We start from the raw sequence: 26,108 nt of genomic DNA, 5'->3' as shown, positions 1-26,108 counted from the left end.
GCAGAAATCACAAATACTTCCCTTTTATATAGACCCGTCCACACTGCATTTTCTTAAAACAAAATACCCCTTTGATTGGCAACTGAAGGGCATCCAGTATCTGGGGATAACTTTGACTTCTTCATATAAAGATCTATACGCAGCCAATTATGAACCTCTAATAAAAAATATCCAGACAGACATAGATCGATTACTTAAATTCGAAACTTCATGGCTAGGCCGGATTGCGGCCTATAAAATGCTTCTATTGCCAAAACTACTATACCTATTCCGAACCTTACCTATTACTCTCCCTAAAAGATTTTTTCAGATAACACAAAGAAATCTCTCCCAATTTGTCTGGTCAAAAACACATCCTCGAATTGCCATGCATTTATTGGTCAAGGATAGAAAGGTTGGAGGCCTGGGCATACCGGACATTCATAGCTATTATATCGCCACCCAAGTAGCGCAAATTTCCAGCTGGTGGGCCATGGACACAGGAAAGCAGTGGTTACAAATTGAAACTTCCTATATCTCACCTTTACCTCTAAAAACCACTCTCTTCTGGACGTTTTGGGATTTGGTACCTTCGCGTCCACTATCCCCTCTGACAAAGACGACTCTGGAATGTTGGTCCTATATTCAGAATAACACGCTAAATTGTAGTCCGTTACTCAAAAGTTATATTCCTTTAGAATTTTTTATGCTAATAATCCCAAATCTCAAGTTAACGTCCTGGATTGCTGGTGGCATCACTGATGTTTCCTTGCTACTTGATGGTCAACACTTGGTGACTTTTGAGCAGCTAAAGTCGAAATTCTCTATGCCCAACTCTGACTTTTTTAAATTTCTCCAAATAAAACATTGCATGGAATCCACCGGCAATTTAAATGCCTTATGTAACAGTAAGTTATTTGCTCATTTCTCCAGACGTATAGGAGGTTTAAAACCCATATATAACATGATTAAATCTCACTGTTCTTTTACTAAAACTCACTTACACAAGTCATGGGAAAGAGACTTAGGGATATCGTTTAACGACGCCACATGGCTGGCTTCTTTCAGGCTCATACATAGGGCTCTACCGTGCATTCAACATATTGAAGCAGCACTTAAAACATCCCTGAGATGGTACTACACTCCTGATCGTCTACATAGGATATATCCTGAGTCTTCGCCTCTCTGTTGGAGAAAGTGTGGAAATACAGGGTCCTTATTCCACATGCTATGGCAATGCCACAAATTAGACTGGTTCTGGGCCCAAGTATTTAGATTACTGGCAGAAGTAATACAAAATCCAGTTATCATGTCTCCTCAGGTAGCGTTATTATTTCTAGAATTAGAGGGTTTCCCTTCCTTGGCGAGATGCCTTATTTGTAAAATCCTGGTAATGGCAAAACTAGTCATCACAAGATATTGGAAGAAAGTAGAAACCCCAATGCTTGAGGAGCTCATAGCATTAATTAACACAACATATTCCTATGAAAGAATAATGGCCTTAGGAAACTCCACGTACACAAAATTTAACCTTTTATGGGCCCCATGGTGCAACAGTATCTTCTATAAATCTTTTTGAGTAGGCTTCATTACACAAGTATGTGAGGTCTCAACAATAATAAAATGTTCCAATAGCATCAAAAATGAAGGTCATGACCACAAGAATATGAATATACGTGGATATTGAATGTACAATACAGTTTTAGTGCACTATACGAATGGTTTGCAATGTTTTTGTTTACTTCTGTTATGCTCTTACTGTTATTTGTTGGGACTAAATGTCTCATTGTCCTGTATCTTCAGTATGCTTGAAATACTTGAAATGTATAAATGTTTATATGTTAAAAAATTCTCAATAAAAACTATTGAAACGAAAAAAAGGGAGGGGGAGCTGACCTGACACACTGGATCTAGGTGTGAAGTCAAGAGGCCATGATGGCCTTATATTCCGCAGTGGATTGAAATCGGATCCATTCATGCCATGTTCTGAGGAAGGAGGCATGGGACCCTTTCATTGATGCCGTGAGGTCATCCATTCTCATGATCTCCTGAATCTTGCCGAACCACATGCCCACTGACGGGGGACAGGATTGTCTCCACAGTGCAGGAACACACGCCCTAGCTGCGTTCACCAAATGGCGAACTACCGAGCGTCTATACGTAGACAGAGGGACCTCACACAGATGGAGCAGGAAAAGACCCGGGGATCGTGGGAGGGGGAAATCTGTAAATTTAGAGGAAATGCGCCACACCTCGGACCAGAAATCAGTCAGGAGTGGGCAGTCCCAAAAAATATGCATGATTGTACCCACATGGTCCCGACATCTCCAGCATAATGGCGAGGCCGCCGGGATCATTGCATGCAATCTGGAAGGCACCCTATACCAACGGGACTGAATCTTGAATCCTGCCTCCTGAAGTCTGCTGGCCATAGAGGACTTATGCGTCATGGTGAACAGGCGTTCCTTTTGTTCAGGGGTAAATGTCACGCCCAAGTCCCTCTCCCAGCTAAGCCGGTAAGGAGGTGGGGGCAGATTGGAGGGTGAGATCAGTAGAGTATAAAGTTCCCGCACCTGTACATAGGAGTTCAAACGGGGAGCAATCTCGCGGTTGCGCCGCTGGATGTTCTAATGTCGCAACTGGGTAACCTGCCACGCCGAGAAGGGGACCGGGTCAGACAAAGACTGTAGTTGAGCGCTTGACATCCACCTCCCATCCTGCACGAAGTGTACAGCCCGCCCCTTACCTGCCCTCAACCATAGCTGAAATGGGCCACTGTCTAGTCCCGGTGGAATAGCAGGATTGCCCAAAATCGGGAACATCGGGGAGGGGGGCGGCGAGAAGTCCGCCCGAGGAAATACCCGTGCCGCAACTGCAAGGGTGGGACCGATTGTCGGGTGTGTCCGTGCTATCAGGGGAACATGTCTACCCAACCAAGGTAGAGCCTGTATAGGGACTGTCATAAAAACCTGTTCCATAGATACCCATTCTTTGATCTCGCCATGTTGGAACCAGTCTAAAATTCGTGTCAAGTGGGAGGCGTGATGGTAGGAGACAAAGTCCGGTAGACCAATGCCCCCCTTTACACGAAAAAGCAGGGATCAGGCAATACGCGCCGGTTTCCCTGCCCAGATGAATTTGTGCACAAGGGACAGCAGGTATTGAAAGAACGGGCATGGGATATGTATCGGTAAGGCCTGTAAAAGATAAAGGATCAGCGGTAAAATGTTCATTTTATAAATCGCGCACCTACCAAACCAGGTGAAGGTGCCCGACGTCCAGAGTCCAGGTCAGCCTTTATACGTTGAAGAAGTGAAGGAAAGTTCACTGCATAAAGGCGAGATAGATCACTGGGAAGTCGGGCTCCCAGGTATTTAAGCGAGTCCCTTGCCCACTTAAAAGAGAAGGATTCAGACAGGTCAGTAACCAGAGTCTGTGGTAACGAGATGTTAAGAGCCTCTGACTTCTGGTAATTGATTTTGAAGTTGGATAGTCTCGAGTATCTACTCAACTCCGCCATCAGGTTGGGTAAGGAAATTATAGGGACTGTGAGGAAGAAGAGTAAATCGTCCGCGTAGGCGGCAACCTTATGGGGCCTGCCTCCCAAGTCCAAGCATGTAATAGCCGGGTTGGAGCGGATATTGCACAGCAAGGTTTCCAGCCATAAAATGAAAATTAGTGGAGACAGGGGGCAGCCTTGCCGTGTACCATTAGTGATCGTAAATGAAGATGAGAAGTGCCCGTTGACCTTACCCTGGGCTGATGGGGAGGAGTAGAGACCCGAGATCCAGGACATCTTATGAGTCCCTATTCCTGTATGTCGCAAAGTTGCCAACATAAAGTCCCAGCTGACCCTGTCGAAGGCCTTTTCTGCGTCCGTCGACAAAAAACAAGTGGGGAGGGATGAAACTGCCGCCTGGTACATTAAATTAATCGCCCGTGTGGTGTTATCTCATGCTTCCCGTAAGGGCATGAAACCCACTTGGTCGGTATGTATCACATTGTGTAGGAGCGGATTCAACCGATATGCCAGAATCTTCGCAAATAGTTTCAGATCTACATCCAGTAGAGAAATAGGACGATAACTCTGGCATAGGGATGGGTCCTTCCCCTCCTTGGGTATGACCGTAATGTGTGCCCTCAACGTGTCTCTAGGGATGGAGCCCCCCTCAGTGAGTGAATTAAAGGCCCGGAGGAAGTGGGGCATGAGCACGTCTGAGTAGGTCTTGTAGTATGGCAGGGACAGGCCGTCTGGGATTCCTTCAGTGCCCATGACAACTCCTCCGGGGAGATGGGGGCCTCCAAGGCCGCAATATCGTCTAGTGGGATAGATTTCATCCCTGAGGACCGAAGATACTGCTCGATGCTCTCCAGTTGACTACTGCCGTCCGGAGAGGAGGATGCCTTCGGGAGGTTATAGAGAGAGTGGTAATAGGCACGGAAGGCCTCTGAAATGTCTTGTGGGAGCTGCAGCCGTTCATTATGTGGGCCTAGGACGTGTGGGACATAGGTACGTGAGAGGGTTTTCCGAAGAGCACGGGCCAGGGTCCTGGGTTTGTTACTAAATTCATAAAAGTGACGCCTATATTTAACTAAGGTGGCCTTCGCCTTTGCAAGACAAAGTGAACGTACCTGCTCCCTCATCTGCCCCAGTTCTGCCCCTAACACCCAGTCCTGAGATACCTTATGGGACTGTTCCAGTCTATGTATTCGGGACAGTAAGTCCCGGAGGTGGGCCGTCCGCTCTTTCTTAAGTTTGGCTCCGATTCGTATAAAAGAACCGCGCACCACGCATTTGTGCGCCTCCCAAATACAAAAAGAGTCCATCCCTGGCGTGTTGTTTGTGTCTAAGTACTCCACCAGTTCCCTGCGAACATCGGAGACCACTGTCGGATCTTGTAGGAGCGATTCGTTCAGTCGCCACTGCCAAGAACGAGGGTGGGCCGTTGGGCGAGCTAAAGTGAGAGTAATAAGGGCATGATCAGACATCGTTATATCATCTATTGTGGACGATGTAAGGCTAGAGAGATGTGTGTGACGCAGGAAAAAGTAATCCAACCTAGAGTAGGAATTGTGTGGTGCCGAATAAAACGTGTAGTCTTTGGTTGAGGGATGCATAACCCGCCACGTGTCTACAAGTTGGTGCTCATGCAGCAATTGTCGTATACGACGGTGTGCTGCCCTGGGTAGAGAGGAGTGCTCTCGCGAGGTGTCTAATACGGGGTCCAGTGTGACATTTAAATCCCCCCCCAGTATTAGGGTGCCTTCCATAAAGCCATCCAGCGCCTTTAAAACTCTGTCCAAGTAGGCCACTTGACCAGAGTTAGGGAGATAGTATGAGGCCAGTGTGTACAGTGCGTTATCCAACTTACCCTTCACAAAAAGGTACCGACCCGCTTCATCTGTGCAGGTCTCTACGTGTTCCCAGTGGAGGGAACGTGAGATCAGGATGGAGACTCCCTTAGTCTTGGAGTCAAGGGATACACTATGATACCCATCAGGGTAGTTCGAGTCTGTGAGCTTCGGGATGCAGTCTGCCCGAAAGTGGGTTTCCTGCAGGAAGGCCACGTGTGCTTTTCTTTTCCACAGAAGACGGAGAATGGACCCTGCGTATTCAGGGAGACAACGGTAATGTCAGACATGGTAGCGGATTTAGGGAAGGAGGAGGGAGAAAAGAAAGAGAAAGAGAAAAAGAAGAAGAAAGAGCTCCTGCACAGGAGCAGCAATACAGAAGAAGCCAGGAAACACAAGTTCTCTAAAGTCGGAGTACAGTATCTCTCCACTACTCAACGTGAGCTATGTCGCCCGCAGAAGGCCTTCGGACACGACACAGCTGCACGGAACCCTAATAGGAAACGAGGAAAGACAGCAGTGCAAAAACAGTGTTTCAGCAATTCAATTGTCAACTAGATATCTCAATTAAACTAAAGTGCATTGAAGCCCCGGACTCACCAAATCAACAATTAACAATTCCATAACCCACCTTCCCCCACTTGGTGAAACAGGTGAGACAGTTGAAACATCCCCCAACCGGTGAAAACCTTCCCTCCCCCCAGGCCCACAGCAGTACAGATGGCCGTAGAGCAATACCAGCAATGCGTTCTTTACCGTCCTCCAAGAACCCTATGGAAGAAAAATGTGGGAAGAAGTACAAGTAAATGTCCACATAGGAGTGCCGAAGATCATTCAATCCCTCCGCGGTGAAAGTCGTCCTGGAGGATGAGGGTCAACAGGCCCGAACCCACGGTCTCGGCGCGGAGATCGACGTTCTGGGGGTCGGAGTTCTGGCGGCTCCGCTCCTGGTCGAGTCGGAAGATGAGACATAATCTGGATACGGGCCTCCTCTGGGAGAGAATGGTGCCGGAGGGTCAGTCCAGTCTGGTAAACGCACCGGTGGGATCTCCAAGAACCGGAAGGCCTCTAAATCATCCGGGGAGCGGACCGCAAATGACATTCCCTGCTTGCGAAGGATGAAATGGAAGGGGTGTTCCCACCTGTAGGTTGCGCCTGCTGCCTTTGTCGCTTCCAGTAACGGACGGACAGTTCTGCGCATGGAGAGTGTCAGTCTTGAGACATCTGGCAGGACTATAATGTCGGTACCGCTGATAGGGACAGCCCCCTTCTCCCAGGCTCTCAGGGCAATCTCCTCTTTCTGCTTGTAGAAATGTACTCTACATATAACATCTCTGGGTCGGTTGCCATCTCTATTCCGGGGGCCCGCCAGCCTGTGAACTCTGTCCATCTCTATGGGCATATCCCGCGGACGCTCCAGTAGCTTGTTAAAAATGTGTGTCACAGCATAGTAAAGTCCATCTGGGGGTACAGACTCGGACAAACCCCTCAGTTTCAAATTATTACGCCTCCCCCTATTCTCGACATCATCCAAATGTAGCGAGAGGTCCCGGAGTTGCGTAGCTTGGGTAGCCAAGGACTGAGAGAGGACTGATATGTCCAGGGAGGATACGGAATGCTGGCGCTCTAATGTTTCCACCCGCGTGGCCAGAGCTCGTACATCTTGTGTGACCGCACCAATGGCCCTCTCATGTTTCTCCTCTAACCGGGCGAGGCGGAGGTCCAGGTCGGTTTTTGTGGGCAATACTTTGACCATCTCCCAGAGTTCTGCCAGGGTCCGTTCCATTGAGAGCGGGGGACACGGGGACAGGCCTGTGTGATGATTCCCTGTGTGCACTGGTGGGGTGGGGGTCCCCCTGAAAATGTACGGCATTCCCTGACTATGCTGGCTGTCTGGTGGTGTCGCCTGCCGCTGCACAGGCGGTAGATATGGCGCCTCATGCACCCTGCCCAGTGGCGCCGTGTTGGATACCCTATTGCAGTGTATTACTGCCTGTCCGTGTAAAACGGACAGGCATCTGCTAGGCCATGCCTCTGACATGACCTAGCAGTCATTCACTACAGGCAAACCTGGGGGCCTTTATTAGGCCCCCGGCTGCCATAGAAGACACGACACCCGGCGATCTTATTGCCAGGTGCCGGTGCGATGAGAGAGGGAGCTCCCGCCCTCTCTCCAAAACCACTCAGATGCGGTGTTCGCTATTGAGCGCCGCATCTGAGGGGTTAAACGGGTGAGATCTACTGTATATGGATATCGATCTCACCCGTTAGAGCAGGGATGCTCCCAGCCCTCAGCTACCTTGATAAAGGTCTTATTGTATGACAGAAATGTTGCTTTGTGCTTGACTGAATAAACAACCATTTTGTAATGATAGGGGTAGGGAAACGGACAAGTGAGCCCTAATCTACCCGCCACTCTGTCCCTGCCTACTTGCAACGACCCGCCCTAGGCGACGGGGTACAACTGGGCGGCTGTCCCTACGCTCAGTAAGTGCACGAGACAAAGAGAACAGGGAAACAAAGGTAGGATCCAGCGCTGAGAAGCGTTAAAATGGAAATCAATTTTCCAAGTTTAATGTTGTAAATTAAAAAGAAGTCCAGTGATATTAGGTCCTGGGTGTGTATGAAGTGGAGGGAAGGTGTCCTCTTAGGCCTACGCGTTTCGGACGACGCTGCGTCCTTAGACTTGGCTGTGGTAAGTTTTGAAAAGAGCGCGCTGTCATATATATGCTGTGAAGGTTGGAACAGCTGATGAGTAGATAATGATTGCGTGTCATGGTTGTGTTATTTTGGAACGCAAACACCGGAAGTGAATGTCAGGTTACCATGACTTGATGTTTGGTAGATGTTTGTATGTATCTATGCATTACAAAGATTATGTTCGGAAACTGTTTTGTATTCCGACGATGAATTTCTAATACTTTTGATTTATATATATGTGTATATGTTAGAAAACATATCAGATTGCGTGTTTGTCTGTTTATTAAAGTTTTATTTGATTCGGTTGCGTTCCAGGACTCGTTTTGGGATACAACATGAGAGGTGATCGACAGCCCGATTCCAGCTCCTTTTTAAATCCATCATTGAATGTCGGTAAGTATTTTTATTATGTTAAATTTTATGATCGTATGTGGTGATAATTAAAATTTGCAAATCACCACTGGTTTATAAGAATGTATATTATGTTTATGGAATTTGTCCGTGAAAAGATTTTTTTGATGTCTTATGGGGTCGATTTTAATCTCTCAATTTTGAGTATTACTGTGTGCAGGTTGTTGTTCAATGTATATCTATGTCATTGTATATTTTTGTTAACTATTTGTTTTCATTTTGGAAAATTTTGTGTGTGTTGTATATTACAGTTTTATTATTAAACATATATATGTTGTCAAAATTGTTTTGTGATATTGAAAACTGGGCTCTGAATGGCGTTGACGAGGATAGGATGTGGGGGGGGGGTGTTAGTTGGACCACAACTGTAACTGGTAAAGTGGGGAAACTTACATTATACATAACTAGGGTTTGGTGATGTGACGGTTTCTATGTACAAGGCAACTAGCAAATATTATGCCTGTACATATTGGGAACATGAATATAAAATTGGGATTGTATAGATACCTTGGAGTAACTTGGAATATATTGGCTTACTTTAAATTGTTTGTCATAAGAGCGTATGTTTTAGTAGAGGTCCTAATTTGATTGTAAATGGATTAATAGAGATACATTAATTCTTTCTTTAAGTTAAGACCTTCTGGGTATTTTGTGTTTAGCCTATATATCCAATACGCTTCTCTTAAATGAGTTTTATGTTTAATATCTCCACCTCGCTTTGATGGTTGAATTTTTTCAATAGCATAGCAACGAAAAGTTTTTGTAGATTTATTGTGATGAGAAATGAAATGTTTGGCCGCATTTGATATATTGAGGATATTTGCATTTCTTATGTAGCTCAGATGTTCTAAAATTCTCGTCTTGAATTTTCGGTTCGTACAGCCAACATATTTAAGTTGACATTCCGTGCATTCAATTAGGTAAATAACTGACTCTGAATTGCAGTTAATGTAATTTTGAATTGTAAAATTGTCTGTTTGTGTGGAATTACTGAAATTTTTGGTTGGGTGTACGTAGGAGCAGGTTTTACAGGGATGCTGGCCACATCTGAAAAAACCTTTGGTCTCTAACCATGTTGTTGTTGTATTGACATTGGATGTATATAACGAGGGAGACAGAGTGTTACCCAAGGAGGGGGCTTTCTTTGCTACTATCCTGCAACCTCCTGACAGAATTGTACGCAATGTGTCGTCTTCCATAAGGATGGGCAGGTAATTGGTGACTATATTTTTTATTTTGGTGAATTGATTACTTTGTTGTAATATGAGTGTAGGTTGATTGGCAACAGGTTGTAGTTCTTGTTTTTTATTTGCAATTTTTTGTTGGCCAAGAAGTTGTTTTCTTGATTTTTTGTTTATGATGTTGCTAGCTCTGGTCAATTTCCATTTCGGATAACCTCTTTCTTGTAGTCTTGTTTGTATTAGTTTTTGTTCAAGCTCAAACTGGTTCTGGCTGGTACAATTTCTTTTTGCTCGATGCATTTCACCCAGAGGTATGGCTCTGATGGTATGTTTTGTATGGTCACTTTTTGCATGAAGAATATTATTAGTAGCTGTAGGTTTTCGATGGGTTTTTGTGGATATGAACATGCCTTCGTCTCCTTTTAATTCCAAGTCTAGGAATATAATGTGTGAAGTATCATGATGGTAGGTGAATTTTAAATTGCACTGGTTGTTGTTGAGGGCTGCCACAAATTCAGGGATGATGTCCATTTTTCCTTTCCAAATAATCAGAATATCGTCGATATATCTACCGTACCGTTCTATACAGTTGTTGTGGATATTATCAGGCGAAAAAATGTGGAAATGTTCCCACCATGACATCACTATATTGGCTATTGATGGAGAAAATTTTGCCCCCATAGACACACCTTTGAGTTGTAAATAGTATTTTGTGTCGAATTGGAAATAGTTGTTGGTTAGTAGGAACATGAGTACTTCTAGTATATAGGCTTGAAAATTTGTTTCGTATATACTGTATTTCATTAGATGAAATTTGAGAGCAGTATGGGCTATTTCATGTGGAATTGACGTGTATAGTGATACAACGTCGCATGTGAGCCAGGTAAAATGTTTTGCCCAAATTTTGTTATGAAATATATTGAGAACATGTTTTGTATCCTTTAGAAAACCGGGTGTGTTTTATGCTAGAGGCTGTAATAGTGTATCTAGCCATTCTGATAGCTTTTCTAGGATTGATCCTATACCAGAGACTATCGGTCTCATTGGTGGAGGTACGGTTTGTTTGTGGATCTTAGGTAGCGCATGGATTATGGGGGTAATTGGTTGTTCGATGTAAATATACTCTTTTTGTTTCTGAGTAATGAATCCACCTTGTAGTCCATCGTCCAGTAATTTCTTCATCTGGTGTTTGATTATGTCGACAGGATTTCTAGCCAAAGTCTTATAGGTGGTTTTGTCAGATAGCATGTTGATAATTGATTGTTCGTAATCTTTTTTGTTCAAGACTGTGACATTGCCACCTTTATCTGACATTTTTATAGTTAAATCCTTGTTCTCATGTAATGATTTTACTGCTTTGTTTAGTTTAGTTGACATATTCGTTCTTGGATATTGATTTTTGAGACTGTCTGCAAGGTTATGTAGCTCTTTTTCTATGACAGTTTGGAAACGATCCATTGAATCTGTACGTGAACTGATAGGGTAAAATTTCGAATTTGATGTAGTAAATTTATGTGCCGTCGTGACAATTTGATTGGCAGTTTCACTGCGTAAATGGTCTAGGGATACCATGGTTGATAGTTCTTGGAATGTGAAATCTGTTGGTATTGATGCTATCGTCGCTTTTAGTCTTGTCTCATCTGGCGATGTGATTATGGATGTCGTCCCTGTGGATGTAATGTCAGAGCTTGTTTCATTCTGAAGAAAGTGTTTTTTAACCGTTAAGTTACGGATGAATTTATTTATGTCTAATATTGTGTTGAATAGGTTAAAAAAAAATTTGGGGGCAAAATTGAGACCTAACGTTAATACTTCATTTTGCTCTGGGGTCAACAAGGTAGAAGATAAATTGGTGACATTCGTTAACGGTATTGTTGGTATTTCCTTGGGCGGAGGCGACGATTTTGTTCTTGATTTATTCGACTTGTGTTTCCTACCGCCCCTCCTTCCCCGTTTTTTGAAAAATAAGAAGGATTTTCTGATCTATGATTAGGACGGGGACACGTTTGGCTATTGTCATCTTCTGAAGTACCATCCGCAGATTCTAATTCGGTCGAACTAAAACTGACTCTGTTGGGTAGATCTCTATATTGTTTGAATTGTTGATTCCTTTTCTTTAGGATCGGTCTTGGTCTGGTGTAATTCCTTGTTTTTTGACTCCAATTGTATACTTCGTTACTGATGTAATCCTTTGTATCTCGTTGAAATTTGTTTTTCTTCGTTTCTGCAATAGCATGGTCGAGTTTGGCAATGGCTGCTGACGTTCTGGTGTGAAGAAGATCATAGGAAGGTGAGTTGGAAAATGCTTCTAGTGATTTATTTGTTTCTGATATATGAATGTCCAATTCTTTTAATTTTAATTCTTCTTGTTCCGTTATTAATTTCATCAGATTAATAGAGCAGGTTGAAAGGATCTGATTCCATTGATTCTGGAATTCATCTGTATAAATAATACTGGGTGTTTTTCTGAGCCGTAGGCCTCTAGGAATCATGTTCTTTGCAATGTAGTTTTTGAGGGTGGTCAGGTCCCACCAAATTTTTGCTTGTTGGGCTAGATGTTTTTCCAACATGTGAAACAGTTCTTCCATATCTTGATTGTTTTCCGGAAGGTTGTCATGGTGACCAAATACTTTCTCCGCTAGTTCAAAGCGAGTGTGCTTGGTATCTTGAGTCATGTTGTCAGTGTAGTTTTAGGTGTACTGAGAGATTCTCCGAGGTATTGATACAAAGTGAGTTACGTTAAAAACAAGCACAGTGTTGCTGAAGCCAACTTGTTGTTTATCTAGGAGTTATATCCATGAAACATGTTACTTGTATATAGTTTCTTGAAAAGTTGTGGCCTTTTGTTTTGTTGTAGAATAATACGTTCTAAAATCACTTCAGTATACACATATTGAATATATATAATCGTACATGAAATAGATATGTAAAGGACTCACTGGTTAACGTTGGGAGCTCGTGAGGAGAAAACTTAGCCGAAAATTTGTGACAAAAGGAACATGTGGAGAGATCCTCCAGCTCACCTGACACACTCCGGTGTGTCGTTGATAGCGCCCGGATCCTCGTGTCGGCACACGGATAGCGAGTAGAGAACAGGGAAACAAAGGTAGGATCCAGCGCTGAGAAGCGTTAAAATGGAAATCAATTTTCCAAGTTTAATGTTGTAAATTAAAAAGAAGTCCAGTGATATTAGGTCCTGGGTGTGTATGAAGTGGAGGGAAGGTGTCCTCTTAGGCCTACGCGTTTCGGACGACGCTGCGTCCTTAGACTTGGCTGTGGTAAGTTTTGAAAAGAGCGCGCTGTCATATATATGCTGTGAAGGTTGGAACAGCTGATGAGTAGATAATGATTGCGTGTCATGGTTGTGTTATTTTGGAACGCAAACACCGGAAATGAATGTCAGGTTACCATGACTTGATGTTTGGTAGATGTTTGTATGTATCTATGCATTACAAAGATTATGTTCGGAAACTGTTTTGTATTCCGACGATGAATTTCTAATACTTTTGATTTATATATATGTGTATATGTTAGAAAACATATCAGATTGCGTGTTTGTCTGTTTATTAAAGTTTTATTTGATTCAGTTGCGTTCCAGGACTCGTTTTGGGATACAACATGAGAGGTGATCGACAGCCCGATTCCAGCTCCTTTTTAAATCCATCATTGAATGTCGGTAAGTATTTTTATTATGTTAAATTTTATGATCGTATGTGGTGATAATTAAAATTTGCAAATCACCACTGGTTTATAAGAATGTATATTATGTTTATGGAATTTGTCCGTGAAAATATTTTTTTGATGTCTTATGGGGTCGATTTTAATCTCTCAATTTTGAGTATTACTGTGTGCAGGTTGTTGTTCAATGTATATCTATGTCATTGTATATTTTTGTTAACTATTTGTTTTCATTTTGGAAAATATTGTGTGTGTTGTATATTACAGTTTTATTATTAAACATATATATGTTGTCAAAATTGTTTTGTGATATTGAAAACAGGGCTCTGAATGGCGTTGACGAGGATAGGATGTGGGGGGGTGTTGGTTGGACCACAACTGTAACTGGTAAAGTGGGGAAACTTACATTATACATAACTAGGGTTTGGTGATGTGACGGTTTCTATGTACAAGGCAACTAGCAAATATTATGCCTGTACATATTGGGAACATGAATATAAAATTGGGATTGTATAGATACCTTGGAGTAACTTGGAATATATTGGCTTACTTTAAATTGTTTGTCATAAGAGCGTATGTTTTAGTAGAGGTCCTAATTTGATTGTAAATGGATTAATAGAGATACATTAATTCTTTATTTAAGTTAAGACCTTCTGGGTATCTTGTGTTTAGCCTATATATCCAATACGCTTCTCTTAAATGAGTTTTATGTTTAATATCTCCACCTCGCTTTGATGGTTGAATTTTTTCAATAGACAAGACAAACATACAAGGGAATATAAAGCAAGGGAAAGGGGCAGTTTCCCACGGCAACACCGTGAGCAACAGAGTGGTGAACGAGCCAAGTCAAACCAGGAGAGCACGAGGTACCAAACGCAGAGCAGAAGAGTAGTGAGAAAGCCAGGGTCAGTATGGAGCAGGATCAAATAGTTAGGAGCTGTAGCTGGGCCAGGAAACCACACAGAAAGAATCACAAGCAAGGAGGAACAGGAAAGGCAGGTATAAATAGACAGAGGGCGGGAGCTAGCTGAGTCTGGCCAGGCTGCGATAGGCTCTCCCACTCCTAAGCCTGCCAGCCTGAGTGGTGTAAGCTGGAGTCAGTCTTAGAGAGATAGACTCAGGTGAAGACTGATTACCTATGGAAGTTAACCCCGAAGCTGTGCCTGGCAGATCCTTTACAGTACCCCCCCTTTTATGAGGGGCCACCGGACCCTTTCTAAGTGGACCTGGTTTACTGGGGAAACGAAGGTGGAACTTCCTGACCAATACCCCAGCGTGAACATCCCGGGCGGGTACCCAAGTCCTCTCCTCAGGCCCGTATCCTCTCCAATGGACCAGGTACTGGAGGGAACCTTGGACCATCTTGCTGTCCACAATCTTGGCCACCTCGAATTTCACCCCCTCAGGGGTGAGAACGGGAACAGGAGGTTTCCTCGAGGGAGCCAAGGATGGGGAGCAGCGTTTAAGGAGGGAGGCATGAAACACGTCGTGTATACGAAAAGATGGGGGTAACTCCAGCTGGAAGGAGACAGGATTGAGGACTTCAATGACCTTATACGGCCCAATAAACCGGGGAGCAAACTTCTTGGACGGGACCTTAAGACGCAAGTTCCTAGACGATAACCACACCAGATCCCCGACCATAAACAAGGGGTTAGCAGAACGTTTTCTATCAGCCTGAGTTTTTTGTACGCTCTGGGACGCCTCTAGGTTCTTCTGAACCTGGGCCCAGACTGTGCACAGTTCCCGATGAACGACCTCTACCTTGGGATTGTTGGAACTACCAGGTGAAACGGAGGAGAACCGTGGATTAAACCCAAAATTACAGAAAAAGGGGGAGACCCCTGACGAGTTACTGACCCGGTTATTAAGGGAAAATTCAGCGAGGGTAATGAATGAGACCCAATCATATTGACAATCAGAGATAAAACACCTTAAATATTGTTCTAGAGATTGATTAGTCCTCTCAGTTTGGCCATTGGTTTCAGGATGGAAAGCAGAGGAGAAGGACAGATCAATCTCCAACTTCTTACAGAAGGCTCTCCAAAACAAAGAAACAAATTGTACCCCTCTGTCCGAAACAATATTGACGGGGACCCCATGGAGACGCAGGATGTGTTTGACAAACAAGGTAGCTAACGTCTTGGCGTTGGGTAGTTTCTTGAGGGGCACAAAGTGGCACATCTTACTGAAGCGGTCTACTACCACCCACACCACCGACTTGCCTTGGGATGGAGGCAAATCGGTGATAAAATCCATGGAGATATGTGTCCAAGGTCTCTGGGGAATGGGCAACGAACGTAGTAAGCCCGCTGGTCGGGACCTGGGAGTCTTGGACCTAGCACAAACCTCACAAGCGGCGACGTAGGCCTTAACGTCTTTAGGCAACCCAGGCCACCAATAGTTTCTGGCAATGAGGTGTTTGGTACCCAGGATGCCTGGATGACCAGATAGTGCGGAGTCATGATTTTCCCTAAGTACCCTTAGCCGGTATTGCAGGGGAACAAACAGCTTGTCCTCAGGAAGGTTCCCGGGAGCTGAACCTTGAACAGCTGCAATTTCAGAGACTAAATCAGAATCAATAGAAGAAATGATTATACCGGGAGGCAAAATACAAGCAGGATCTTCCTCCGAAGGAGGGCTGGCCATGAAGCTACGCGACAGTGCATCGGCCTTAATATTTTTAGACCCAGCCCTATAGGTAACCAAAAAGTTGAATCTGGTAAAAAATAGCGCCCATCGAGCTTGTCTCGGGTTTAGCCTCCGGGCAGATTCTAGGAAAACCAGATTCTTGTGGTCGGTAAGGACCGTTACCTGGTGCCTAGCCCCCTCCAGGAAGTGGCGCCACTCTTCAAATGCCCATTTAATGGCTAAGAGTTCGTGGTTGCCAATATCATAGTTACTCTCAGTGGGCGAAAACTTCCTGGAGAAGTAGGCACAGGGGCGGAGATGGGTGAGGGACCTGGTACCCTGGGACAAGACAGCCCCCACTCCCACCTCGGATGCGTCAACTGCCACGATAAATGGCTCCATTTGGTTGGGCTGAACCAGCACCGGGGCCGAGATAAAGCACTTCTTAAGGACCTCAAAAGCCTGGACAGCCTCTGGAGACCAGTGGAGGAGATCAGCACCTTTGCGAGTGAGGTCCGTAAGAGGCTTAGCGATGACCGAGAAGTTAGCAATGAATCTCCTGTAATAATTAGCGAACCCCAAAAAACACTGTAACGCCTTCAGGGAGGCAGGTTGGACCCATTCCGCCACAGCCCGAACCTTGGCGGGGTCCATGCGGAATTCATGAGGAGTGAGGATTTGACCCAAAAATTGTATCTCCTGTACCCCAAACATACATTTTTCGGTTTTTGCAAACAGTTTGTTTTCCCGAAGGACCTGGAGCACCTTCCTGACATGCTCAATGTGGGAGGGCCAGTCCTTGGAAAACACCAGTATGTCATCAAGGTACACTACAAGAAATATCCCCAGGTAATCTCTCAAAATCTCATTTATGAAATTCTGGAAGACCGCCGGCGCATTACACAACCCAAAGGGCATGACGAGGTATTCGAAATTACCTTCGGGCGTGTTAAACGCAGTCTTCCACTCATCCCCCTCTTTGATGCGGATAAGGTTATACGCCCCCCGTAGATCAAACTTAGAGAACCATTGGGCCCCCTGAACCTGATTAAAGAGATCAGGAATCAAAGGAAGGGGATACTGGTTCCTTACAGTGACCTTATTCAGGTTACGGTAGTCAATGCATGGCCTAAGACCACCATCCTTCTTCCCTACGAAGAAGAAGCCAGCACCTACCGGAGAAGTAGAGGGGCGAATGTAACCCTTGGCCAGGCATTCCTGGATATACTCTCTCATGGCTTCACGTTCGGGACAAGAAAGATTAAAAATCCTACCCTTAGGAAGCTTAGCTCCTGGTACCAATTCGATAGTGCAATCGTATTCTCTATGAGGAGGTAACACTTCAGAGGACTCCCTAGAGAAAACATCAGCGAAGTCCCGAACAAACTCAGGTAGCGTGTTCACCTCCTCAGGGGGAGAAATAGAATTAACAGAAAAACATGACGTCAAACATTCATTACCCCATTTGGTAAGCTCCCCAGTATTCCAGTCAAACGTGGGATTATGCAACTGCAACCAGGGAAGGCCTAAAACCAAATCGGACAATAATCCCTGCATCAACAGTACAGAGCACTGCTCCAAATGCATGGAGCCAACAAGGAGTTCAAAAACAGGGGTATGCTGTGTAAAATAACCAATAGCAAGAGGAGTGGAGTCGATACCCACTACCGGGACAGGTTTAGGCAAATCAATCAAAGGCATAGCAAGAGACATAGCAAATTCCACAGACATGATATTAGCAGAGGACCCTGTATCCACGAAGGCACTGCCGGTAGCAGACCTACCACCAAAAGAGACCTGAAAGGGAAGCAAGATCTTATTACGTTTCATATTTACGGGAAATACCTGTGCGCCCAAGTGACCTCCCCGATGATCACTTAGGCGCGGAAGTTCTCCGGCTGCATTCTTACGCTTAGGACAGTTGTTCACTTGATGCTTGTCATCCCCACAGTAGAAGCAGAGACCATTCTTCCTGCGGAAATCTCTACGTTGTTCGGGGGACACGAAGGCCCCGAGTTGCATAGGTACCTCTGAGTCTTCCGGGGAAGAACGAAGCAACGGAACCTCGGGAGGCATCATGGGGGAGTCGGAGGAGAAAACACATAAACGTTCGCGTTGTCATTCCCTGAGACGTCGGTCAAGTCGTACCGCTAAAGCCATAACCTGGTCTAGGGAGTCAGAAGAGGGATAGCTAACTAGCAGGTCTTTCAGGGCATTCGACAGACCCAACCTAAACTGGCACCTTAAGGCAGGGTCATTCCACCGAGAAGCTACGCACCACTTCCTAAAGTCAGAACAATACTCCTCAACAGGTCTCTTACCCTGACGTAAGGTCACCAGCTGACTCTCGGCAAAGGCATTCTTGTTAGTCTCGTCACAAATGAGTCCGAGAGCAGAAAAGAAAAGATCAACGGAGGAAAGTTCAGGGGCGTCAGGAGCGTCAGGAGCCAAGGAGAAGGCCCATTCTTGGGGCCCGTCCTGGAGCCGGGACATAATTATACCCACTCGCTGGCTCTCAGAACCTGAGGAGTGGGGCTTTAAGCGAAAGTAAAGCCTGCAACTCTCCCGAAAGGAGAGAAAAGCCCTCCGGTCCCCTGAGAACCGGTCGGGCAACTTGAGGTGGGGTTCAGGAGTTGAGGTGAGGGGCACTACCAAGGTAACATCAGGCTGGTTGACCTTCTGAGCCAGGGCCTGGACCTGTAGGGAGAGACCCTGCATTTGCTGAGCCAGGGTCTCAAGGGGGTCCATAGTAGTGTCAAGGACCAGGGTAGACTAGGTATATGGGCTTGTGATTATGTAATGATAGGGGTAGGGAAACGGACAAGTGAGCCCTAATCTACCCGCCACTCTGTCCCTGCCTACTTGCAACGACCCGCCCTAGGCGACGGGGTACAACTGGGCGGCGGTCCCTACGCTCAGTAAGTGCACGAGACAAACATACAAGGGAATATAAAGCAAGGGAAAGGGGCAGTTGCCCACGGCAACACCGTGAGCAACAGAGTGGTGAACGAGCCAAGTCAAACCAGGAGAGCACGAGGTACCAAACGCAGAGCAGAAGAGTAGTGAGAAAGCCATGGTCAGTATGGAGCAGGATCAAATAGTTAGGAGCTGTAGCTGGGCCAGGAAACCACACGGAAAGAATCACAAGCAAGGAGGAACAGGAAAGGCAGGTATAAATAGACAGAGGGCGGGAGCTAGCTGAGTCTGGCCAGGCTGCGATAGGCTCTCCCACTCCTAAGCCTGCCAGCCTGAGTGGTGGAAGCTGGAGTCTGTCTCAGAGAGATAGACTCAGGTGAAGACTGATTACCTATGGAAGTTAACCCCGAAGCTGTGCCTGGCAGATCCTTTACACATTTTTTCATATTGGAGTGCTGCAAGTTTTCTCTTTTTATATATATTTATTTATATATATATATTTTTATAAATATATATATGACAGCATATCAATAGCACTGAAACCCTATAGCTATGGATAGGATTAGATACATTGGCTCGGCAGACAGTATCACACATAATAGGATTAGATATAGGACCCAGCTCACTGACATTAATGACATTAATGAGTCCAGCGCTGGAGCCGCAAAGGTAAATATAAGAATTGCTTCGCTTTTTTGTGTTACTAATTTTTTTGGTGTGTTTGTGTTTTTTTACAGGTTTGGATGTTAGACTACGTCAAATTCGAGGACTACTTCGATTACAGTGTTTTTTTTTCTCAATAAAATGGTTAATGAGGGTTGTGTTGGTTTTTTATTTCAACAAAATATTTTTTTTATGTCCTTGTATTTTTTAAAATTGTTTTACAACCGCCTTAGTAATGGCCGCTGGCTGATTGACATCATCAATTACTAAGGCAGGGCTTAATGTTAGCCAGTGAACAGGCTAGCACAAACCCCCCATTATTACCCCAGTACCCACCACCTCCAGGGGTACCGGGAAGTGCTGAGTATGATCCAGTACCCGACCATCTGTAGTGATGGTCAGGCACTGGGGTGGCCTCAGTCTGGTATTATCAGGCTGGGAAATGCCAAAAACTGACTCTTCCCACCCTGGTAATGCTAGGCTGCTAGTGCTGTGTTGTATCTGGCTAGTTATGAAAAATGCGGGGGGAACGTGTTTTCCCATTTAAAAAACAATAAATGGCGTCGGGTCCACTCCGGGTGCAGAGGATATCCCGACACCATCAAGCGTCGTGACATCATGCACGGTGCACAGCGTCATGACGTCATGCTGCAAGAAGACGTCAGGATTTAAGCTGCACTCGGGAAGGAGAGTAAGTATGATGTTATTACTATAGTAATGTATACTAGTATAGGGGCTCGTGAATTTTATTATATAGGCCCCAGTTACTATAGTACATTTTTACAGATGCAGTGTGGGCAGTGCCGCACCTGCCATGAGGCCAGGTGAGCCGACGGCCTCAGGCGGCACCACCTACCCAAACAGCATTTTCAGCCCGGGACGGACTGGACCGGTGGGAGGGGCCATGCAGACGCACATAGATAGCAGACGTGCTGAACGTCTGAAACACTCCTCCTCCTCTCTGACGCTGTATGCAGCCAGAGAGGAGCAAGTCTGCAGGAGGAGCGACGAGCAGCACGAGCAGCACGAGGTAAGTTCCTGCCTTGCTGGGACTGGGACCCGTGACGTGAGTATACTGCAAGGGGGGGTCTGGGCATTTTACCGACAGCAGAGGGCTCTATGAGGCTGGAATAATCCACCCCATAGAACCCTCACATCACTATAATGGAAGGATTAGTGTGGGTGGGGGAGCGTCTGAGCGTCTGACTGTCTGACTTACTGCAGAGAGCTCTATAGGGGGGGATTCTGCCCCCCCTTTAGAGCAGTCAGTCAGATGCTCAGACCCCCCTAACCTTTCAGTATAGTAACTAGTCAGGGCTCTAAGGTGGGGGGATAATTCCCCCCTATAGAGCCCTCTGCTGTCAGTAAAACGCCCAGACCCCCCCCCCCCTCCTTGCAGTATACTCCTGGCTTTGTAGCTTTCCTGTGCTTAATTAGCGTGGGAAAGCTACAAGCAGAGCTGTGACTGGTGAGTCTCACAGTCACTCCCAGAGCACACTGCATGCAGCAGCTGTGGCATTCAGTCTGACTGTGAGTCTCTGACCAGTCAACACCCACACGCAGCAGACAGGAGAGACTAATAGTGCCTGTCGTTGAATAAACCCTCAACTACTACAGTTTCACAGGCATTGACTATGAAGCTTTCTATAGAGTAGTGGTTAGCTTGTCTGCCTTACATATGGAGGTTGCAGGTTCAAAGCCCAGCTGGTTTTTTTTAATTTATTTTTTAATTAATATCTTACTTGTATCGGGCTTTGTTCACACTAGCATTAATATACGTTTACCTCTCTTCCATCAGAGGAAGAGAGGATCAATACGTTAAACGGAAAGCAACGGCTCCATTAGAATTACCATTGCTTTCAATGGTAATTCTTTTGTATCAGTTGCTTTCCGTTTGTCTCCGTTCGCTAGGTTTCCGTTCTTTTGAACGGAAATAAAAGTTCTGCAGACTTCGCTTTTGTTTCTTTAAAAAAAAAATTGAAACTTAGCGAACGGAGACAAACGGAAAGCAACTGATACAAAAGAATTACCATTGAAAGCAATGGTAATTCTAATGGAGCCGTTGCTTTCCGTTTAACGTATTGATCCTCTCTTCCTCTGACGGAAGAGCGGTAAACGTATATTAACGCTAGTGTGAAAGAAGCCTTAGGGCCTGTTCACATCAGCGTTGGCTTTCCGTTCTGGGGTTCCGTCGGAGGTAACCCCGCAACGGAAAGTCAAACTGAAACCACAGCTTCCGTTTCCGTCACCATTAGCGCAGTCGACTGCGCTATTGATTCCGTCACAAAAACTGAAACCTGCCGGAATGGTGACGAACGGAAACCATTAGCAATGTTTCCGTCACCATTGATTTCAATGGTGACTGAAACGGAAGCTGTGGTTTCAGTTTGACTTTCCGTTGCGGGGTTCACGCGACGGAAACCTCCCACGGAACCCCGGAACGGAAAGCCAACACTGATGTGAACAGGCCCTAATCCTTCCCCATAAACCTGCCCCCGCTAATTAAAATAAATATATTATATAATGTATATAGCGCTGTATCCTGTATCCGTCAGGTCAGCGGGTCCTGCAGGATCGAGCTGTTACCAATCAGATCTAAGTTCATAACTTAGATGTGATCGGTAATAGGCGACCTAATGGATTCAGGTCTCAGCGCTATATACAGCTGCTCTGTATACAGGATACAAAGCAGCTGTGTCTCAAAAAGTACAAATCATTTTCAATAAAAAGTAATTAAAACTTGCACCAATCGCATTAATAGATATCTTTATATATCATAGTGACATGTCCGAAATTTTCATCGGTGGGGGACCGAGCACTGAGGCCCCCACCGATCGCTAAAACGAAGCAGCAGAAGTGCTCGGGTGAGCGCTGTTCCGCTTCATTTATGATCGACTTTCAGCCGAGTGAGCGGTGTACGGACTCCTAGACTTTCTATTGAGCCCGTACACTGCTCCAAGGAAAGCCAAACAGAATTGAAGCGGCACACCGCTCACCCGAGCACTTCTGCTGCTTCGTTTTAGCGACTAGTGGGGGGTCTCAGTGTTCGGACCCCACTGATCAAAACTTCTGACGTGTCAAAAGTTTTTTAAAAAGTTGTTACACTTTAAAGAGAATCTTTCACCTGCCCACAGATTTGCATTTGAGTGCAGCGTGTAATGGGGAGGGCTGCACAAACTCTGGGGCACTTTAAAAAAATGTTTCCTACCCTCTTTCCTTACTTAGATATCGGTGGCGTAATGTTTGGCGCCATGGGGCGGTAATTGGCAAGGGGGCATGTAACATCGCTGTGACACTGTCCAATCAGCTACGGACATTGTCAACAGCAAGAGCTGGAGAGAGGAGAGCATGTGCGCGTGCACACGCTCTCACTCTTCAGCTCTCGGCAGGCAAGTACAAGACTGTGATCTTAGGTGAGAGATCAGTCTTGTCGTCCTTGTCTGCCGAGAGCTAAAGAGTGAGAGCGTGCGTGTGCGCACAGCTCCGATGCCATGAAACAGAAGAAGAAGAATTCACACTCTTCTTCTGTTCCTTAGTGGTGGCGGAGCTGCGCGCTCGCGCGCACGCGCTCGCTCTCTGTCCAGCTCTTGCTCTGAAACTGTCTGTAGTGATTGCACAGTGTCACAGCGATGTTACACGCCCCCTTGCCAATTACCTCCCCATTGACAGTTCAGGGGGTTATTTAAATATCGGGCGCCAAATATTACAGCACCGATATCTAAATAACGAAGGAGGCTAGGAATTTTTTTTAAAGTGCCCCAGAGTTTGTGCGGCCCTCCCCATTACATGCTGCAGGTTCTCTTTAAAAGAAAGGTGTTATAATTTTTTTTTTTTTATTTGATATGTTTTATTTTATGGGCCTAATTTTTCTAATTATTTTAATATGTTCCCGAAGGTAGCTATTTATTCATATGTCTGTGGGGGCAGCCAACTTTATTTTTATTTTTCATACTGCTAATTTTTGTTTTGCAGGTTCCGCTGGACCATTTGGACTACGTCGTAGATTCGTTGGACTACTTCGCTGATGTAAGCTTTTTTTCTTTTCTTTTTTAATAAAATGGTTAAAGTGGATTGTGTGGAAGAGTTGTTATTTCAATAAAATAAATTTCTTTATGTCTCTGTTTTTTAATACTTCATTACCGCCTTAGTAATGGCTGCTGTCTGATTGAGAGCGTCCATTACTAAGAAGGGGCTTAGTGTTAGCCAGTAATAAGGCCCTCACTAACCCCTATTATTACCCTGGTACCCACCGCCACCAGGAGTACCGGGAAGAGCTGGGTACGATCCAGCACCCGAACATCTGAAGTGAAGGGTACTTGGGTGGCCGCAGGCTGGTACTATCAGGCTAGGAAGGGACAAAAACCATGGCCCTTCCCACCCTGGTGATGCTAGGCTGCTGCTGCTGCTTTATTGTATCTGGCTGGCTATGAAAAATGGAGGGGATCTCACGTAATTTTTTTTTCAATTTATTTTAAAAAAATGACGAGGAGTTTCCCCAATTTTTCATAACCAGCCAGATACAATAAAGCAGCTGCAGCCTAGCATCCCCAGGTTGGGAAGGGCCACTTTTTTGGCCCTTCCCAGCCTGATAATACCAGCCTGCGGCCTAGCCGTCGTTTCAGATGGCCAGGTACTGAATCGTACTCGACTTTTCCGGTATCCCTGGCGGCAGTGGGAACCGGGGTAATAATAGGGGTTAGTGATAGCCTTTTTACTGGCTAATGCTAAGCCCCAGCCTTAGTAATTGAACGCTGTCAATCAGACAGCTGCCATTACTAAGGCCATAATAAAGTATTTAAAAAAAACAGACATAAGAATTTTTTTTTATTGAAATCAAAACTCCCCCATGCAACCCTCTTTCACAATTTTTTTTTTTTTTAAAGTAGATCATTGATGTAGTCCAATGAATCTACGACGTAGTCCAAACGGTCCAGCGGAACCCACCAAAAAAAGTTAGCAGTATAAAATTAAAAAAAATAAATAATTTGCCACAATAGAAACCCCTGCTCCGCCGTTTGCTCTTGTAGGCCACAGCCTGGTTTAGGCCTGAGGCCTACAAGAGATCGGGAGCACGCTGATGACATCAACTGCCCGGCACGATGACGTCACTGCATCATGCCGTCCACGCCGGGCCACTGAACTCGGTTAAAAATCATAAGTCAATTAGGTAATAAAAAGGGGGCATAGGAGATGTTAAACCATTTTCAGTGTTAATGCTGCGTTGCTGATCTATGATACTAAAGTAATATAGTAAAAAGAGTTCTTTAAACCTTTTCTATACATTAAACAGCACTTTACAAATAAACAACAAATGTTTTCCTATTTAAAAAAAAATTATATATTGCGTGTTTGATGTGTAAAGCCAGTAATGAGAAAACTCTGATAGATTGGGGGGGGGGGCGCCTTTTTATAGTTCGCCTCAGGCAGCAGAGGGGCTAGGTTCACCCCTGAGTGTGGGGGGCCGGTGCCTCGTCGCAATCACGACACCTGTACCGGTAGCCATCCGGGACACGGAGGCCCGGTGCTGAATTACACACCTTGAAAAGTGAGTGCAGCCCTAAACCCTACATATTTCCTGAAAGCAGACAACGTGACAATTGCAGTTGTCTTGACGTGCTGTTGGTAGCCATATCCACCTTCAGGTAACTTTGTCACAGAAATATATATATATATTTTTTCATCATTGAAAATTTTTATTCGATTTTTTCAAACTTACAAAATGGACCATAATGTCCAACAATCTCAAAACAGGTAGAAATCTAATTAATATAACAAAAAGAAACACAAAATAACAATACACAGTCAGTGCCTCTGAACATGGATATCATACATATATCGAGATTATACTTCACAAAAAATATTTTTACTAAATTCAGGCACAAGTTCAAATTACGACAATGCATTTTAACATTAGAAAGTAAGTCGTTTTTATGGTAACATTGACTATTAACCCTTCTAATGACATCTGAGAGGGAGAGAGCTATGGTAGATTTCCTAGAAAGGGGTATAGCTAATTTGGTGGCAATAAGAATATGATGTATGATTACTATTGAGGCAGGAGAAATATCTTCTAGGGACATATCTATTATCCCTTCCCATTTCACCATAGAGTTCACTTTCCCATGACGACTATTAAAAACCAGATCGTAACTACACATAAAACCCTTCGTATGTCCTGCCCAGTTAGACATAAATTTATGATAAGTGAATTTACCTGGTCTAGAGGGAAATAGTAACATCTGCAATAAATGTCTTATCTGCAGAGATTGAAAGAACAAGCTAGCTGACATATGATACGTATGTGTACGTTTTTCAGATGACTGAACATTATCAGCTTCGAAGAAATAAGAGAACATCTTAAGACCAGCATCGAGCCAAGGTTTTATGATAATATGAAAAATAAATAGTTCAATGACCTGGTCCGGGATTTGACTCAAGAGATTATAAACCCAACTCTGTTTACAAATATATATCTTTCATACCTTCAAAGAATCAGACATCAATCGCAGAGGTAGAGGTGATAGATTTGCACCAAGATACACAGTCACAAGGAGATGTTTAAAGAGGCTCTGTCACCAGATTTTGCAACCCCTATCT

General features: G+C 44.8%; 1 long non-coding RNA gene across 2 annotated transcripts in view; it reads left to right on the top strand.

Moving 5' to 3' along the window:
* Positions 1–25,888, top strand: part of LOC142655569 (uncharacterized) — a 52,885-nt gene extending 26,997 nt beyond the window's left edge. For both annotated transcript variants that reach the window (XR_012849518.1, XR_012849519.1), the window contains exons 3-7: positions 8,347–8,424; positions 11,857–11,913; positions 13,211–13,299; positions 23,484–23,537; positions 25,828–25,888. This is a non-coding gene — a long non-coding RNA (uncharacterized LOC142655569). The remainder of the gene's footprint in view (positions 1–8,346; positions 8,425–11,856; positions 11,914–13,210; positions 13,300–23,483; positions 23,538–25,827) is intronic.
* The last annotated feature ends 220 nt before the right edge of the window (positions 25,889–26,108 follow it).

The sequence above is a fragment of the Rhinoderma darwinii genome, chromosome 6 (genome assembly GCF_050947455.1).
Source record: "Rhinoderma darwinii isolate aRhiDar2 chromosome 6, aRhiDar2.hap1, whole genome shotgun sequence".
NCBI lineage: Eukaryota > Metazoa > Chordata > Amphibia > Anura > Rhinodermatidae > Rhinoderma > Rhinoderma darwinii.
The sequence above is the reverse complement of the archived record's forward strand: the minus strand, read 5'-3'. Positions and strand labels throughout refer to the sequence as shown.